This window comes from Typopeltis vanoorti, chromosome 17 (genome assembly GCF_054136105.1).
Source record: "Typopeltis vanoorti isolate ZY-2024b chromosome 17, IOZ_Tvanoo_1.0, whole genome shotgun sequence".
Classification (NCBI taxonomy): Eukaryota; Metazoa; Arthropoda; class Arachnida; order Uropygi; family Thelyphonidae; genus Typopeltis; species Typopeltis vanoorti.
The window spans coordinates 26340980-26358298 of record NC_143565.1 but is presented as its reverse complement, the minus strand read 5'-3'; the positions used below and the strand labels follow the sequence as shown (position 1 = coordinate 26358298).

Below are 17319 nucleotides of genomic sequence, written 5' to 3'. Positions count from 1 at the left end.
CACATAACATGCAACTATTTAGCATTCTATGAAAAGCTAGCTTGGTTATAACTCTTTTACAAACTACGAAAAGACTACAGATTGCTAATTGATCCGCGTAATTGATTTTACTAGTCATCCTGCCCGTTAGGTGTCGCTCTTCTGAAACCACCTTACGTTTGGCCGTACTGGAACACAAGGAGCAGGCGACAGATAGAAAGAGAGAGCTTTTGCTTTGCGCAGGATGAAAAGCGCCAGTCTTCGACTACGTCGCATTTGCTACCGGTCCTCAAAACCTGCCGGTCTGATTGATGACTGGTCTCTCTCTCCCCACAACCTGTGACTGCTTCTATCCTTACATTCAACCGACAAGTTAGTTGCTCACACTTCAAGGAATCCTTTCCACATTCCTGTTATCCCCACCATCCGAGCGACTGCTATAGAACGTTCAAGGTAAGATTTGCTGTGGTAAATCCAGCTACTTAAGTTCCTTTGCAGGCAATAGCATGTCAAATAAGGATCATTTTTAACGATATTCTTAGGGATATTTCGTTCAGTCTGTTTTTCGGCCGTATGTAACTAGGCGCGCGTATCATACTAGATTAACTTCCTATGATTTTATTCCTAAGAATAGAATATTTTAGAACTAAAAGTTAGTTTTTATGTGTTTATGCATTTACTGAATTGTGTCTGATAGGACTGAATGCCTTTATTCTTTTAACATTTTTTAACCGTTTTTTTACACAAATTTTCAAATAAAGAGTTCATTTTCATTTCTAGCGCATTTAGTTTTACCTTTTGTTTTGTTGTTTTCAACTGCTGAAATTAATCTGAAAGAAATCTATTTCCAATTCCACGCGCTGGCTTAGCGCGAGCTTTCGTGTCAATTTCAGCTTAATACCGAAATAGACACGAGCCTGTGCTTTGCTGATGGCACGCGCGCCATTGATGCAAATACTTTTAATTCTTTAAACAATTGCAAGTTGATTGTTATTGGTTGAGCTGTTTTTTATTTCTTCTTTTGTTAAAATTCTAAATAGAAATTTCAGCTAGCACACGTTTGCCTAGGTGCATCTTTCTCTGTATAAACCCAGTCCATTGTTTAAGCTGTATTTGTATTGTTACAATGTCATTTGTTAAATATTTCTAAAGAATAACTTGATTAGAATATTTTGAAAGTGGATTACTTAATTCAGTATATCAATTTCGACTAAACGTATTTAATTTAGATGTGTAAATCAGTTAGAAAAGGTGGAGAAAATTAGAGATCCTCTAGATAAAACGTTACATGGCTATTAGGGACAGGTGTCAAACATAATTGACATTTGAAAAGAACATTATTTGTAGATCGCTTGCGTAAACTGCCTCGATAAATGTGATTTTGTTAGAGGAGACATTACGATGTTATTATAAACTAAAAGTTGATCACTGGAAGACGATAAAATTTTGCATTAATAAATAATTAATTTTCCCTTTAATTTAGCACAGTCAGTTGTATTACCCTGTGACATCAATATACATGTGTAATAAAATTACGTCAGTGAGTTTTCGGGGAATATTTGAATTGATTACGAGGTTTAATAACAAACATTGAAGAGATTGATAAAACAGTATTCCAATTAGATTTAATCTCATTCTCATGGAAGCAGAATTTTGTATTTAATTATTACATCTCATTACGTAGCATTTGCATTAGAATTATGTATTTGTAATTCCTTTTAAAGTGCTGATCTCCCGTGTGTGATATTAATCGTATTATTCTTTGGTGATTAAATGCAGCTAGTTGGGAACTTTGTACGAATGATACAACTTAAATTAAATATTAGCATTCCAAAATACAGATCGCTTTCCAAAAGTCGAGCGTATTTGGGGGATCACAGTGAGGATGGGAGTATTTTAATTTTAGCCGAGAATACGTTCCCAAATACCAATGCACGAGCATTGACCGCATCCCCCTAGTGGAATTTTCATTTTACTACCCAATTCCCTTGCAATAATGGCTAGTCCAAATCACCATTTGGAGTATGCGGAATTATCCAATTCTACTTTAACTGTTGCATACTTTGAGCATCAATAGCTGCATAAAATATCGTCATCTGCATAGAAAAAGGTTTTGCCATATAGAAAAATATACGGTTTCATCTCAAGCTCTTTTATCGTATAAAATTTTGTTGAGGAACTCTTCATATGAGCTCTGAGTTTTTAATTCCAAATGCATTTGCGTTACATTCAGAAAAATATAAAATGTCAGTTTCACTGACCATGCGCTGTTCGAATGAGAACTCATGTGTAGCGTTTTAATTGTTGAAATATTTTAATTGTTAACGCAATCTACACAATTTCAGTCAAAAGATAAACAAAACTCATATACTGCTTTTTATAGAGAAATTATTTATATATAGGCTCTTTAATACCATATAATAATGTACAATAACTGTTGGAATAATTTTATTCCTAGTTACACATCCAATATTTAAAATATGGAGCTATTCTCAGGTATATAAAACGTTATAAAAACGCGCTACATATTGTACTGGAAGTCCAGTTTCTATGAATGACCACAATAATCATTCTAAGAGCATTCTTGTATTGTGCGATGATTAGTCCGTTCTTCTCACTATTTTCATGTAATTACGAACGGATAAAACAATTGATCACCTGAATGGAAGCGATTAGCTGTTTAGAGACTTTGCCGATACCGAAGGTCAAAGCAAACAGGGGGGGATATTGATGGACCAAAATTTTTATGATTACAAAGAAAATAAATTAAAAAGAGGAAATGTGAGGGTAGTTTATATAGTGCAGAGAAGTATTTTAAGGGAGATATTGATTTCTACGTCTTTTGAAAAAGTACTTCTCATTGTACTTATCACGTGCCAATTATGCTGCTATTGCTTAATTTATTTTAATATGAACTTTATACTTTATTTAGTTTGAAACCAGGGTAAGATGTATAAACTATGCATCAAATACACTGTCTACGTCATTCTTTTCTATTTATTTCACTAAAAACTCCTTCATATTTGACATGAACATAAGTCTTTTGGATTTATTCTAAGCGAATAAGGAAGGTCGTTCTCTTTTTTGAATGAATAAAATGAATTCGTAGGATTGGAATGTAATAATGTTCCCATTTGCTGTTGATAATTCGCTTAGCAGAGTACAAGAGGTCATTTATATATCATTTATATTTATAATTGTGTCGTTGAAAAATATTTACGAGATATACATTTTAACGAATTGATAATAATAGTGTAAAGAGCAAGTAAGCACACGTGCAAAAAGGGACTTAAAACGTTTTTCGAGATCCAAAATATTGCGTTTGTTTTTATAAAATTTTATGAAAATAGTTTTTATAATTGACATGAACACATTTTCGATTTTCATTTTATAAACTCTTAAAGTATAAAATATATTTTTGAAATAATATGTGAATATGACATTGAACACACACACACACACACACCCTAGCCGAAGCACGATGACCACCCAACCTGCTTCTGACCAACCCCACTGCACGATTGGTTGGAAGCAGAACGTGATGACGCTATCCCGGTATGGGGTTGTTCTCAATTAACATCGACTAGGTCTCTTTCCCCCCACTGACCGCCAATTTTTAACTGCGGATTGTTCCAGACTACGTATTTCCCTATATGACGATAACGTAGCCTAATGGATCGGGACTCTTCTAGCAAGGCAACTCTCCAGATCACGACTCTAATTGTGCAAGCATAGTTCGAAAAGAACAGATCCAAGCATTCCATATGCTTCCCCCCCCCCCCCGGCCGCCTGATTTGAATCTCATCGAACATTTGTGAGATCATGTGGCGCGCAGCATCCTCTGGTTGACTCCAGCAGCGCCTCACTCGGCGGCTGACCTCTAGGATGTCATTCTGTCTATTTGGTTCAGATAGCCTTAGAACACCTTCCCTGGTCTGACGGAGTCAATGTCAGTGTAAGCGGGTATTGCGGCCAAAGAGGCCCAACGTGCTGTAGTGGTCATAATTTGTTTGCTCTTGAGGCTATATAAATATAAATAAATAAATAATAAATAAATATATATATATATATATATATATATATATATATATATATATATATATATATATATATATATATATATATATATATATATATATATATATATATATTTTTTTTTTTTTTTTTATTGGGAAGAAATCGACCATACGGTGCACTGGCCTTTAAAAGTTGAAATGCAAAAAGAACGAAGATGCAGACTTAAATATCGCTGATCCTTTATTGCCGTTTAAGATATTTTGTCTTTTTTTTAATTTTTGCTAGAAACCAATACACGTTAGACCTATCCGTATATTTTCGACTTATTCCTTTATTTATTTAAATGAAGGGATGTTTAGCAGACCTAAACTGTAGAAGATATGCTATATAGGCAACTATAGAAACCTATAAAGGCTTCTATAAAGCAAAATTAATACTGCCATAGCTGGTTAATTATTATCAGCAGATGTTGTTGGTCTGTGAGTTGCATGTATTCTCTGACCTGTTTAGTCTGGCTTGCGAAATTAAAATAAAATAAAATAAAATAAATGAGTTTCTGAGATGAAAATTCTTCACCTGCGAACGAGGCCGATCAACTCACCTTCAACTGCACTTTTTTGTATAGAAAAAAATATATACGTCATCTTTGTCATTGTTGCTGTAATTTCAAAGTATACAATTACTTCATTCTTATTGACTATTTGGCTTTACACTGAGCTAATAGGATTTTTTTCTTACATACAAAGGGATACACTGGTCGCAATCAGCACATGCTGGGATTATAATTATGTCCTGCTGACATCGAATTGAATAGTAAACAGTACCTTAAAGAGATATTAAAGATTTAACGATGAATATATTGTGGACAAAATTTTTTAAATAAATAATTATCCCAGCTCGGATCGAACGCAGATTAACAATCGGTATTTTTGATTTTGTTCCTGCTCAGTGTGTGTGTGTGTGTGTGTGTGTGTGTGTGTGTGTGTGTTCCTTGATCTGATTTTTCTCTCTCACTCTCTATCTCTCTCTTTCTCTCTGTGTGTCTGAGGAAAACTCGCCTAAGAAGCTAAATTGAATTTTTGAAACGTATTTTAAATTTGCATACACATGTAATGAACAAAATAAAGAAACACCGATAAGAAATTACTACAAAAGTAATATACAAGCGATAAGATTGGACGTAAATCTTTCAGCATATATATATTTATCATTTACGATCTATAGGACTGATTAGATTTAAATTTTAAATCTGGGTTGAAGATTACTATTAGTTTGTTTTTTTCACATTGACATCTGTTATTGTATACCATAAGATCTCTCTTGAACCTCATACTATATTTGGGAGGGATGTTGGAATTAATGATACGGTCGCAGCTTTCTTTCCACACGAAGTTAGAAGGCAATCGCAAACATACGTGTCCATGATAAGATTTGAACCCCCCAGCGGACATGCTATCCAGTTGGCCATCCAGGGAAGTAGAGATTACTATAAACACTGTAAATGCAATAATTGCACTATTTTTGTAATAATGTATAAATTAGAGCAACAATCACACTATTTCATAAGAAAGATTCCGGTAATTAGACCAAAAAACAAACCCGACAAGTTTCGTAAGTCGTATGATTTACATCTTCAGGGGTCAAAGGTAATTAAACGTTTAAACACAAGAAATAAGAAATTACTCAAAATAGTTCATTCTATGCAGTTGTCTAACTGTTGGATATTTTTTTTTATTAATGCTGACCAAACTTGGTGTAGAATTAGGCCCTGGGTTCTGTTGCATTACGTTGGAATTCTAAGCATGTTTGTAGCTTCTTTAAATTTCCTTATGAAAGAATTTTTTTCAATGTAAGACATGTTTGTTTTTTGCCAGAGTACACTGTGGCCGGCGGAAGTTGTATGGTATGCTAAGCCTAGCATACCATACAACTATACAACCATACAACTAACCAAAATATAGCCTATTTGGGTTCTCTTCTTTTTTTCACGTCTTTTTGGTGTTCGTTCATGCGAATTTCCCCTGATCTTCCCGTCTGGCCTACGTAGCAGATGCCACAGGAACAATTAATATTATTATATACACCTGGTTTTTTTAAAGGATGATGTGGAGGTTTTGGGGGATGTAGAAATCTTGAAATTTTTTCCAACGGTAGAAGAGCCACTTTGATGTTATCTTTGTTTAGTAATTTGGCCATTTTGTCTGTTAACATTCTTGATGTATGGAAGCGTGATTGCGTTCTTGAAATCTTGCTTTTGTGAGATGCTTGAAGGAGGTGTGTTCAGGATTTTTTTGATAGTCTTCGGTCATAACATTTTTTTTTTTGAGGATCTGTGTTAAATGTTGATGTTCTTCATCTCTCCGTTTTTCTGCTGGAAATAAAACCCACTAACACAGGAAGATTTCTTAATGCGGCCTCACACCACCACCCCTCGCAAAAGATAGGTTTAATTAAAACCTTGAAGGATAGAGCGTATAATATTTCCAGCACAGAAAAACAAAGAAATGAACTTCACTGTTTAACACAGATCCTCAAAAAAAAAAAAAAAAAAAAAAAGGTTATGAACCGAAGAATATCAAATAAATTCCAAAACACACCTCCTTCAAGCATCTCACAAAAGTAAGATTTCAAGAACGCAATCAAACAAAGATAACATCAAAGTAGCCTTTCTGCCGCTGGAAAAAAATTCAAGATTTCTATATCCCCCAAAAATTAAACCTCCACATCATCCTTTAAAAAAAACCAGGTGTATATGATATTAATTGTTCCTGTGGCATCTGCTACGTAGGCTAGACCGGAAGATCAGGGGAAATTCGCATGAACGAACACCAAAAAGACGTGCAAAAAAGAAGAGAACCCAAATCAGGCTTCGCATACCACACAACTTCCACCGGCCACAATGTACTCTGGCAATAAACAAACATGTCTTACATTGAAAAAAATTGTTTCATAGGGAAATTTAAAGAAGATGCAAACATGCTTAGAATTTCAACGCAATGCAACAAAAACCAGGGCCTAATTCTACACCAAGTTTGGTCAGCATTCATAAAAAAATATACCCAACAGTTAGACAACTGCATAGAATGAACTATTTTGAGTAATTTCTTATTTCTTGTGTTTAAACGTTTAATTACCTTTGACCACTGAAGATGTAAGTCATACGACTTACGAAACTTGTCGGGTTTGTTTTTTATTGTTATTTATCGTAATAAACATCTGGTCTAATGATTAATAATACCCTCCAAGGGTGTTATTAATCACCGCATCTCACGGTCGGTTAAATTTTCTTACCAACACGCAAGTTCTTAAAAGAACTGGGTGATGGACTGAGACCTTGACTCTTTCATCTGAATGAAGAAAATCTGTGTGGATGAGGTGTTATTGAGCTAAAAGCCCTAGTCATGGTTGGGTAACGGCATTAACCGAGCCTCAGTTAAAACTTCATTGGTTAACAGCTACTCTGGAAGTCTTAAAAAGGACCAGTGTTCTTCCTCCCCAACACGCAAGTCCTTATTCCTTATAAGGACTGGCTTAAAGGGGCGAAGATAGACTGCTTTTCATCTTCCCCGTTATCTGTAGAGGACAGTGTAGGGATAAGGTGTTATTGAGCAATTAAAGCTCTTATCATGGCAGGAGGGTAACAGCAATAGCTGAGCCTCAGAACTTCACTGACTACAGCATTGCCATCCATTACTCTCCAAGGGTATTAATCCAATTCCCTGATAATACATGATTTTATATTTCACCTTATATAAAATAATTATGCATAAAAACAAAAGGTGTGTTAAAGACATTTTTATGTCACCCCTTTTAAGTAATGATGCGTTTATATGATATAGATCTGAAAATGAATCTTATATAACGAGAAAAAAGAATAATGGTTAAAAGATGCCGTTTAATTATTTACTAATTAATAAGTAAGTAGTTGCAAAATGATTTTATTGATTTAATCATTACTTTAATACTCAGTAAACGTTTAAACAGATAAATCAAATAGCACGAAAAATAACTTCTCTTTAAGATATCCTTCATTTTTATGCATAATTCTTTTATATGAAATAAAATACAAAGATTAATACTCCGTGTGATGGCCGGATTAAGATTAGCGCCACTGCGGATTAAGATTAGCGCTCATGCATGTCGTAAGAGGCGACTAAAATGGGACGCTGAGTTTCGAGAGTTTCGTTCTCTTAGGTTTCTTCGGGAATCTTGCTCCCGGTGAGAAGGGCTTAGATTTCGGGGGGCTTGCCCTGAGCGAGCATTTTGAGTCTCTGGGGACGGTGTTCTCCGGCGTGGCCATTCAGTGCCCTTATTGGTGGATGCTTTTCCCTGGAATATGAGCGGTTCTGCTCGGTGGTGGGAGGCCCGTCACTGAGTGCAACCAACACTGAGTTGAACGGTCTTTCGGCCACTCGTAGGGAGTGGTCCAGGAGATCGTTTTAATTTTTAGAAAGGGCTTTACTTAAAAATCACCTATGCATGTCGTACGAGGCAACTGCAATGGGTACCCAGGGAGGGTAATTGATAGCAATGCTGTAGCCAATGAAGTTTTAACTTAGGCTCGGCTATTGCTGTAACCTTCCTGCCATGACCAGAGCTTATAGCCCTATATTACCGCATCCATACATTTTCTTCTACAGATAACGGGGAATATGAAAAGCATTCTTGCTTCGCCCATCTAAATCAAACCTTGCTTGTTTGATAGAAATATTGCTTGTTATGTTTTGAGATTCAAGTAACTATTGCAAAATTTTATTCGAGAATAATTTGATTTGCGAGATATTTTACATCTTAATGACAAATGGAAATGAGAAATTTATGGAATGCCATTAAGTAACTTTTTCGTTTTCTTTTTTTTTATTGCATTTACTATAACTTCAGGCTTTGTAAGTATGTATGGTGTACTTTACTGTAAAACTGTTCGGAGCTACTCTGAAGCTTACCTAAATTTGTAGCGAAAAGAGCGATAGGCACTACTGCTCGCAAAAATCTAATACTTTGAACTTTTGAAGTAAGTCGGAAGATAAGAACATTAACCATCGTCATTTAGTGTGGTACTGGAAAATGTATCTACAAGTCATAAACCATAAATAGTGGAGATAAAAATCATTTAGAGACGCAATTTACTGCCTCGAATTGTTTCTTTTTCATTAAATTAACACATAAATATCATAAGTTATGACCTCATCTGACACACACACACACACACACACACACACACACACACACACACACACACACACACACACACACACACACACACACACACACACACACACACACACACACACACACACACACACACACACACACACACACACACACACACAGAAAAAAAGGTTGAGTAATGCAGTCAGTAGAAACAAAAACCTTTAGTTGGAAAAATCTAGTCTCAGTATTCTCTAATTTATTAACGAATATGAAAATGTATTTTATAGTTCATTAATCGTTGCCTGTCACACGAGAATCAATTATCCTATCATTAAGTTGTCATTTAAAATTTGTACACATACTAACTTCACTTACGCAGCGTATATGCCAGTACTTGGTTACGTGTGTCACCACGTTTTCTAGGCAACTATTTATAAAACAAATACCGCATTAAACACACACACATACACACACGTAATTTAATGTATTTATTTACGGAATAATTTCCAAACCAAAAAAAAAAAATTATATTACTTTTATTTAAATCAAGGGATATTACATCCCATATTGTTTCACAGCCGAATAAGAAATTCAAAGAGTTTCATGTCGAATATAGAAACTATATAAAGTTCGGCGAGTCCAAGCGTAAGCAAATACCTGGAAAGTACGACACATAATCCATTTGGTAGTGCAACACAGGGCAACTCATAATGAGGGTGGAGCAAGCTCCGATCACTTGAGTTTGAGTTTCTTATTTCTTATTTGAATTTCTTAAAATTGAAGCTTTTGGCTCTTCATATATTTAGTATTTAGTAATTCAGTTATATTACTTTATTATTTATACATTTTTATGTTCAATATCTCTCACGTTAAAATATATATTTCACTATAAATTCATCCTTACTCCGTTAAAATAATAAAAATAAATAGCCTTAGTTATTTGGTCCGTAAATTCAGAAAATAAAAAACTCTCCCTCTTTTAAAGACAAAACAAAAACTTGTTCAACTCATCAGCAAACTTTTCAGACAACCACATTTCATTGGAATCGAACCCAGGTTTTCTGTGGAAGAAAAGCAGTTCACCAAATGAATGAGTGAGCTTTATACCTCAGTTTCTTGAACATTACTTTCCGGATTACTTTAATTATCTTTCAAAATCTTTTATTTGTTCTTATTATTTTCTGTATACTTCCAACGTAGCCAACCGTTTTGTATTGTGCCATAAACACCGTTCTTTATGTTTGCTTCTTCCTGTACTTGTGAGTCTATTATTCTTCCTCTCATCTCGATTTAATTCTGCACTTCCTCAGGAGTGTCTGCTAACGATCTGTTTTTTCGCTGACCCTCTTCAAACCTTCCTTCTGTGTCACCTAAATCTCCATGATTCTTTCTTCATTTCTGCTTTCTCTTCACACAATTTATCTCCAGTGTCGTTCATAATGAAATCTTCTGCATGTGAGTGATTATTAGCTTTCTTTATTGTGACATTATAAAAATAAATATATATACGGTTTCGTAATTATCATATACAGCTAATATTATATTATACAAAAATGTATGAAGATCAGATGCATCTATAAGATAAAGAGAAATAAATATCTATTGCTAAAAATTTAAAGGTGTATTAAGAATTTATTTAAAAAATTACTAAAATCTTAAAATAAATAATATTTAATTATTTTTTTGAAATGAAAATTATAATTTAGTATTATTTATATAAAATTATATTAAATTAAATCTAGAATTATTTAAAAATATGAATGAAATTACTTATTTCTAACTGTCAAACTTTTATACGGATATAGATACATGGAGAAATCTTACTGTAATCTTCGCTTCTGCCGTGACGCTATGTCGGCACTGTTCTTTCCACTATTACTTCTGGATAAGGATAATCACTCTCTGTATCCAAACATTTGTACTATGGCGAATAAAAATCGAATATGCATTAACTTTTCTATGCTTTACAAATGTATTTATCTCTTAAAGTAGCAGAATATCACCAAAAAAGCAAACCATTCATGTTATATCTCTTAGTAAGCGCATTTAATATCCGAAATCCGTCGAGCGCCATCTATCGTCATGAACTTAAATATTTTTTTCATACTTGAAAATAAAAACCTTAGCAGTTAGTTTTCGATATCGTAAACTGCTTATCGTAAAATAAACTCGTAAGATTAAGTTTTCAACGAAAAACTAACTACTCAAAGCATACGTTATTTTACTAGTAATCGAACACATCGGATTTTTTTTTTTTTTTCTTGCTTGACCTGTGCAACTGAAATTAGCGGACATTTCCTTATGACAACGGACTTGAAGGCATTAAAGATCAGCCTCACGTAAATGTTACTTTTAACTTTCCTCATGTGCCACAGGCTATCACAACGAAATCAGTTGAATTTCATCACAGTGCGCAAATGTTCCAGATGTCTTTCTGCAGCCATTTTCTCCACCAAATCTTTGGAACAACAGCAATTAAAAACTCATCAACTCTTTGCTTTCTCTGACTCACACTTCCAATAATCCTGATGTGTGTGTGTGTGTGCGCGCGTGGAAAACAGTTACTGTTCTTGTTTTTCTTGTTAACAATTGTATCATCGTCAGAAGAATCATCTAGCGAGGAATAGTTTGTGGATAATGCACACTTTTATTGCTAAAGTTTATCTCCAACAAATAGTGCAAGTATACGTTTCCAATGTGTCTTAAGCTCTGTTAAATGACCTACCCTAGATGGCTAAGAATTCTTTTAAGGGCTGTAAAACGTCCTCTATGTTTTGACGACTACTTTCATGTTCGACTTGAAAGATGAAACTTTTTTTTTTAAGTGAAAAAGTGCAGTTTTAAGTCTAATTATTCTTTGGATTACCACGTTTAAAATGGAATAATCAAATATCCTTTTAACTTCGTCAAGAATATCAAAGTTATGGTTATGAAAACCAAAAAAAAAAAATAACCCGAATGTACTAGTCTCATTTTGAAATAGATTTCCTTTTCCTCTCGAAAAACAGACAAGACCGCTAAATGATCGCACAGACACAATACTTTGATCTTATTTTCCTATAAAATAAATTGTAGAGTTTAATTTAATGTTGTTAATTGAAATCAATTTTGATAAATTAGAAATATTTAAAATAAAACAGCTAGTTTTAAACATTAACCTTTATTTTACTAACTATTTTTATTATAAAAGAAATTGAAAAATAGATTTATTGCTTTCCTACATGACAGGCATTGCGGAGAAATTCTTCACAATCACGGATAATCACCAAAATCAGCTAGTTCGACAGGCAGCGGACTACAAGCCCTCAGATCATTTCAAACATAAAAAATCGAAATCCTCCATCGCAAGAGAAAGCTGATACAGCATCAATGCTCACAATGAGCGGGTAAATTACCCACAATAATCTCATCACCCACAATCTAAAATCCAGATGAAGGGATAAAGAGCCAAAGACTCAGTCCATCAACCAATTAAGTTCAAAGTTATTGCTGTTATTGTTCCTAACAGATCAATTTGTAATCCGAAATTAATGTTGAAGCACCTATCAAAACTACGCAAGTTCCCCCAAAGTTGTGACAGTTATAATTTATATGTTCATTATTATAATGATACTGCTACGTGATACATCAGCTTATCTTATTCAGGAATAATTTCCCATGGCAAGGAAATTACGTTGGATTCAACATGAAGATTCTCATATCGTTTATAAATGATGTAACTTCTGTCAAGGATGGGAAATGCTCAGCTTCTAGCAGCTTGTTTACCATGTAGAGTCTGATTTCAAGACGATATTGTGAGATGTACCTGGCAGATCTTTTGGTGGGAATTACGTTTGATATTGGATTACACTTGATTGTCATAAATAATAAGAAACCGCTATTATCAGTGACATTAACTATTACATTTCTTGGAAGAACAAAATACTATTTGGTTCTGGTTTATAATTACCTTTATGGCTCAGAAATGTTAAATCCTCAAATGAAATTTTAATAAATAACCGCATGAATGTATAAAAATTATTTTATAGTTTAATTTAGTTTTGTTTATCAAATCAATTTTGATAATTTTTTTAGTATTAAAAATAAAAAAGCTATTTTAATCATACACCTTTACTTATTCTTACACTGTCCTCTAAAGATAACGGGGAAGATGAAAAGCATTCTTGCTTCGCCCCTTTAAGCCAGTCTTTATAAGGACTATAAGGACGTGGGAACAAATGGAATCAATCGACCGTGAGATGCGGTGATTGATTCATTCAATCCGATACCCTTGGAGGGTAATGGATGGCAATGCTGTAGCTAATGAAGTTTTAACTGAGGCTTGGCTATTGCTGTTACCCTGCTGCCATGATCAGAGCTTTAATTGCTCAATAACACCTTACCCCTACACCGTCCTCTACAGATAACGGGGAAGATGAAAAGCATTCTTGCTTCGCCCCTTTAAGCCAGTCCTTATAAGGACGTGGGACTATTAAGTTGGTTTTGGTTGCGACGATATGAAAAAGTGCTTTTTAGGACCTTTTAGAGTAACGAATGGCAATGCTGTAGCCAATGAAGCTTTAACTGAGGCTTGGCTATTGCCGTTACCCAGCCATGACTAGGGCTTTTAGCTCAATAACACCTCATCCACACAGATTTTCTTCATTCAAATGACGGAATAAAGAGTCAATGACTCAGTCCATTTCCCAGTTCTTTTAAGAACTTAAGGAGGGACTATTGAGAGTTTTGTGAGCGGTTCACTTTATCGCATAGGCGGTGATTAATACCCTTGGAGGGTATGGCAATGCTGTACGCAGTGAGGTTCTGAGGCTCGGCTATTGCTGTTACCCTCCTGCATGATCAGAGCTTTAATAGCTCAATAACACCTTATCCCTACACTGTCATCTACAGATAACGGGGAAGATGAAAAGCATTCTTTCTTCGCCCCTTTAAGTCAGTCCTTATAATTCAGACCAAGAAGGGAATAGCCCATACTGACAAAGAAAAGCAGAGGCTCTGGCAGACAGCTTGGAAACTCAATGCAACCCCTATTACGAAAATTTGAACAGCAATTTCATCTACAAGATTCACCGCCGAATAACGCAGGCCATAATGCTACAAAATTGGAACATCAATCTCATCTACAAGATTCACCGCCGAGTCAGGCAGGCCATAACACTACAAACGGATGTCCTAGAACCTGTCACACCCTTCTCCAACAGAAGTTATAAATATCATAACCAACCTGAACAACAATAAAGCTCCAGGTTCAGATGCAATTACAAACAAAATAATGAAACTACTTCCCAGGAAAGCCATTGTGCATTTAGTCAACATAATTAATGCCATTCTCAGACTCAAGTATTTTCCCTTAACATGGAAGGTAGCAGATGCCACGCCAATCAAAAAGATTTGAAAAATCGCCCAGCTACCTAAAAGCTACAGACCTATCAGTCTTCTGTCCAACCTTGGAAATATCTCAGAAAAAGTAATCCTTATAAGACTTCAATCAGAAACGGATAAACTAGGTATAATTCCAAATGAGCAGTTTGGATTTAGAAAAAAACACACCACCGTACAGCTGATCTATAGGCTGATCGAATTCATCTACGAAGGCTTCAACCGTAACCTTCGCACAGCTGCAGTCTTTTTAGATGCTGCGAAGGCTTTTGATAAGGTGTGGCATCAGGGCCTTCTCTACAAGTTCATCACATTCAACATGCCTACTAATCTAGTTAAATAATTCACTCATACCTTCAAGACAGATACATGCAAGATACATGCAAATAAATGAAACTGTGTCAACCAGACGCAAGGTCCTGGGGTGATTGCCGCATTGCTCACTCCTTCGCCCTTGCTGTTTTCTATCTATATAGCTGATATCCCTCAAAACCCAAGCTCAACAATCACTGCATTATATATGGAGATGATACTGCATTATTAGCAAGATCTCTCTCAGCCCCAAACTAGCTATCAAAAGACCCCAAAACTGTGTTCACACACTAGAGAAATGGTTGATGGACTGAAGAATCCAAGCAAACCTACAGAAGAGTTCAGCCATACTGATCACTAGAAAAAAGTCTCAAATCAAGGTAGATATACATTTACGAGGAGTTAAAATCAAATGGCAGAATACAGTCAAATATCTCGGCGTAATTCTCGATAAAAAACTACAATTCACCAATCATATAAAACACATAAGTTCCAAGACATCCAAAGTAATAGCGCAGCTCTACCCCATGATCAACAGAAGAAGTGAACTGGAGACTCAGAACAAACTACTCATATACATGATGGTAATACGCCCAATCTTCACTTACGCCTCTCCTGCATGGAGTCATACTTCGAACACAAATATTCAAAACCTGCAACGAACAGAGAACAAATGTCTGAGAATGAGTTTGGATGCCCCATGGTTTATCAGAAATTCCCAGATTCACAGAGAAGTCAACATTCCCTGCATCACATCCCTCCTTCACGACCTAGCTGAAAAGTTCTTCATCAAGACAATTAATCATCCGACCCCACTGATCAAGCAAGCTTCTGACTACAATGAAGAAGATTTCTGCAAATACAAAAGACCGAAATCAATTCTATGCTCAGCTGAACACAGCTAATCTCAATGCCCTTTCAGGGCGAGCTTAAAGCTCAATAATTTCTCCACTCAAAGAACTTTCCATCTCAGACAAAGGGGAATATGAAAAGCATTTATGCTTCACCCATCAAGTCAGTATCGTTATGCGTAGATATGATTATGGTCTAGAAATGTGACTGATTATTAGTCCTTTTTAGGATTTCCAGGGTAAGAATGGCAATGCTGTAGTCAATGAAATTTTAACTGAGACTCGGCTATTGCCGTTACCCAGTCATGACTAGAACTTCAGCTCCATGACACCCCATCCACACAGATTTTCTTCATTTATATGACGGGATAAAGAGTCAAAGACTCAGTCCATCTGCCAGTTCTTTTAAGAACTTAAGATATGATTATGGTTGTGAGAAGGATATCGACCATGAGATGCGGGGATTAATACCCTTGGAGGGTAATGGATGGCAATGCTGTAGCCAATGAAGTTCTAAGGCTCGGTTCTTACCCCCTGGACGTTGAGTTTCGCTCTCTTAAGGTTTTTACCTTGAGGAAGCAAATTGGAGTCTCTGGGGAGGGTGTTCTCCGGCCCCGCCCAGTGAGGGGCTTTGTCGGTCTTTGTGAGGGGCTTTGTTTCCCTGGAATATGAGCAGTTCTGCTCGGTGGTGGGGGGAGCCTGTCACTGGGTGGAGCGCTGAGTTGGACGGTCTTTCGGCCACTATGGAGTGGTCTAGGGATCGTCCGAATTTTTAGGGTTGCCTTTACTTAAACGTCGGTGATTATTACCCTTGGAGGGTAATCGATGGCAATGCTGTAGCCAATGAAGTACTAACTGAGGCTCGGATATTGCTGTTACCCTCCTGCCATGATCAGAGCTTTAATAGCTCAATAACACCCTATCCTTACACAGCCCTCTACAGATAACGGGGAAGTTGAAAAGCATTCTTGCTTCGCCCCTTTAAGCTAGTCGTTATAAGATATGATTATGTGCAATGTCGTCTCCTGGCTACAATCTAGTTAGGAACATCTGCTTTACTACAGACGTGAAGCGGCTTGAAAAAAAGTTCTCTATTCGGAAATTGGAATGGTTAACTAATCCTTAGCCTATTCACAGTTTTAATTCTAATGTACAATTGGTTAGTAGTCTTTTGTGAGTGGGATTAACATTAAAAAAGGTGCAGGGAACCTTAGAAAGTCTATTTCAATTGTAAAGGAATTAGGTCTCGTGAAAAATGATTTCGTTCGGCATCTGGTTATTATTCTGCTTGTCTCTTTCCCTCAGTAGCAGTGGCCGCAGTTCTAATAAATCCGAATTCCCTTCCCACACAGATAAGGATTAATATGTCCGATATAATTCAGTATCACTTGGAACGTATACAAGATTATCGTTATTTCAACACAAGATTCCGTTACTAGTTTTGCCTATTGACGTTTCTTTCAAACTAATTTGTTAGGTATATCTAATCGGTATTTTGTAACTTCTGTAGCATTACTCCTATCTGCATTCAGTACAACAATACAAACTGCCTTTCTCTGCCATTTTTCGAATACGTGCCTTTTTAATCCTGAGAATGCCTCTGCTTATTGGCTTGAATATTAATAATTCC

At 35.7% G+C, this 17319-nt stretch overlaps 1 protein-coding gene across 1 annotated transcript in view; it reads left to right on the top strand.

Moving 5' to 3' along the window:
- Positions 1-302: 302 nt before the first annotated feature.
- LOC150097231 (uncharacterized) overlaps positions 303-17319 on the top strand; it is an 82525-nt gene continuing 65508 nt past the window's right edge. Inside the window, exon 1 of the mRNA XM_090407625.1 lies at positions 303-432. The gene's annotated coding sequence lies outside the window, so the exon portion shown is untranslated. The remainder of the gene's footprint in view (positions 433-17319) is intronic.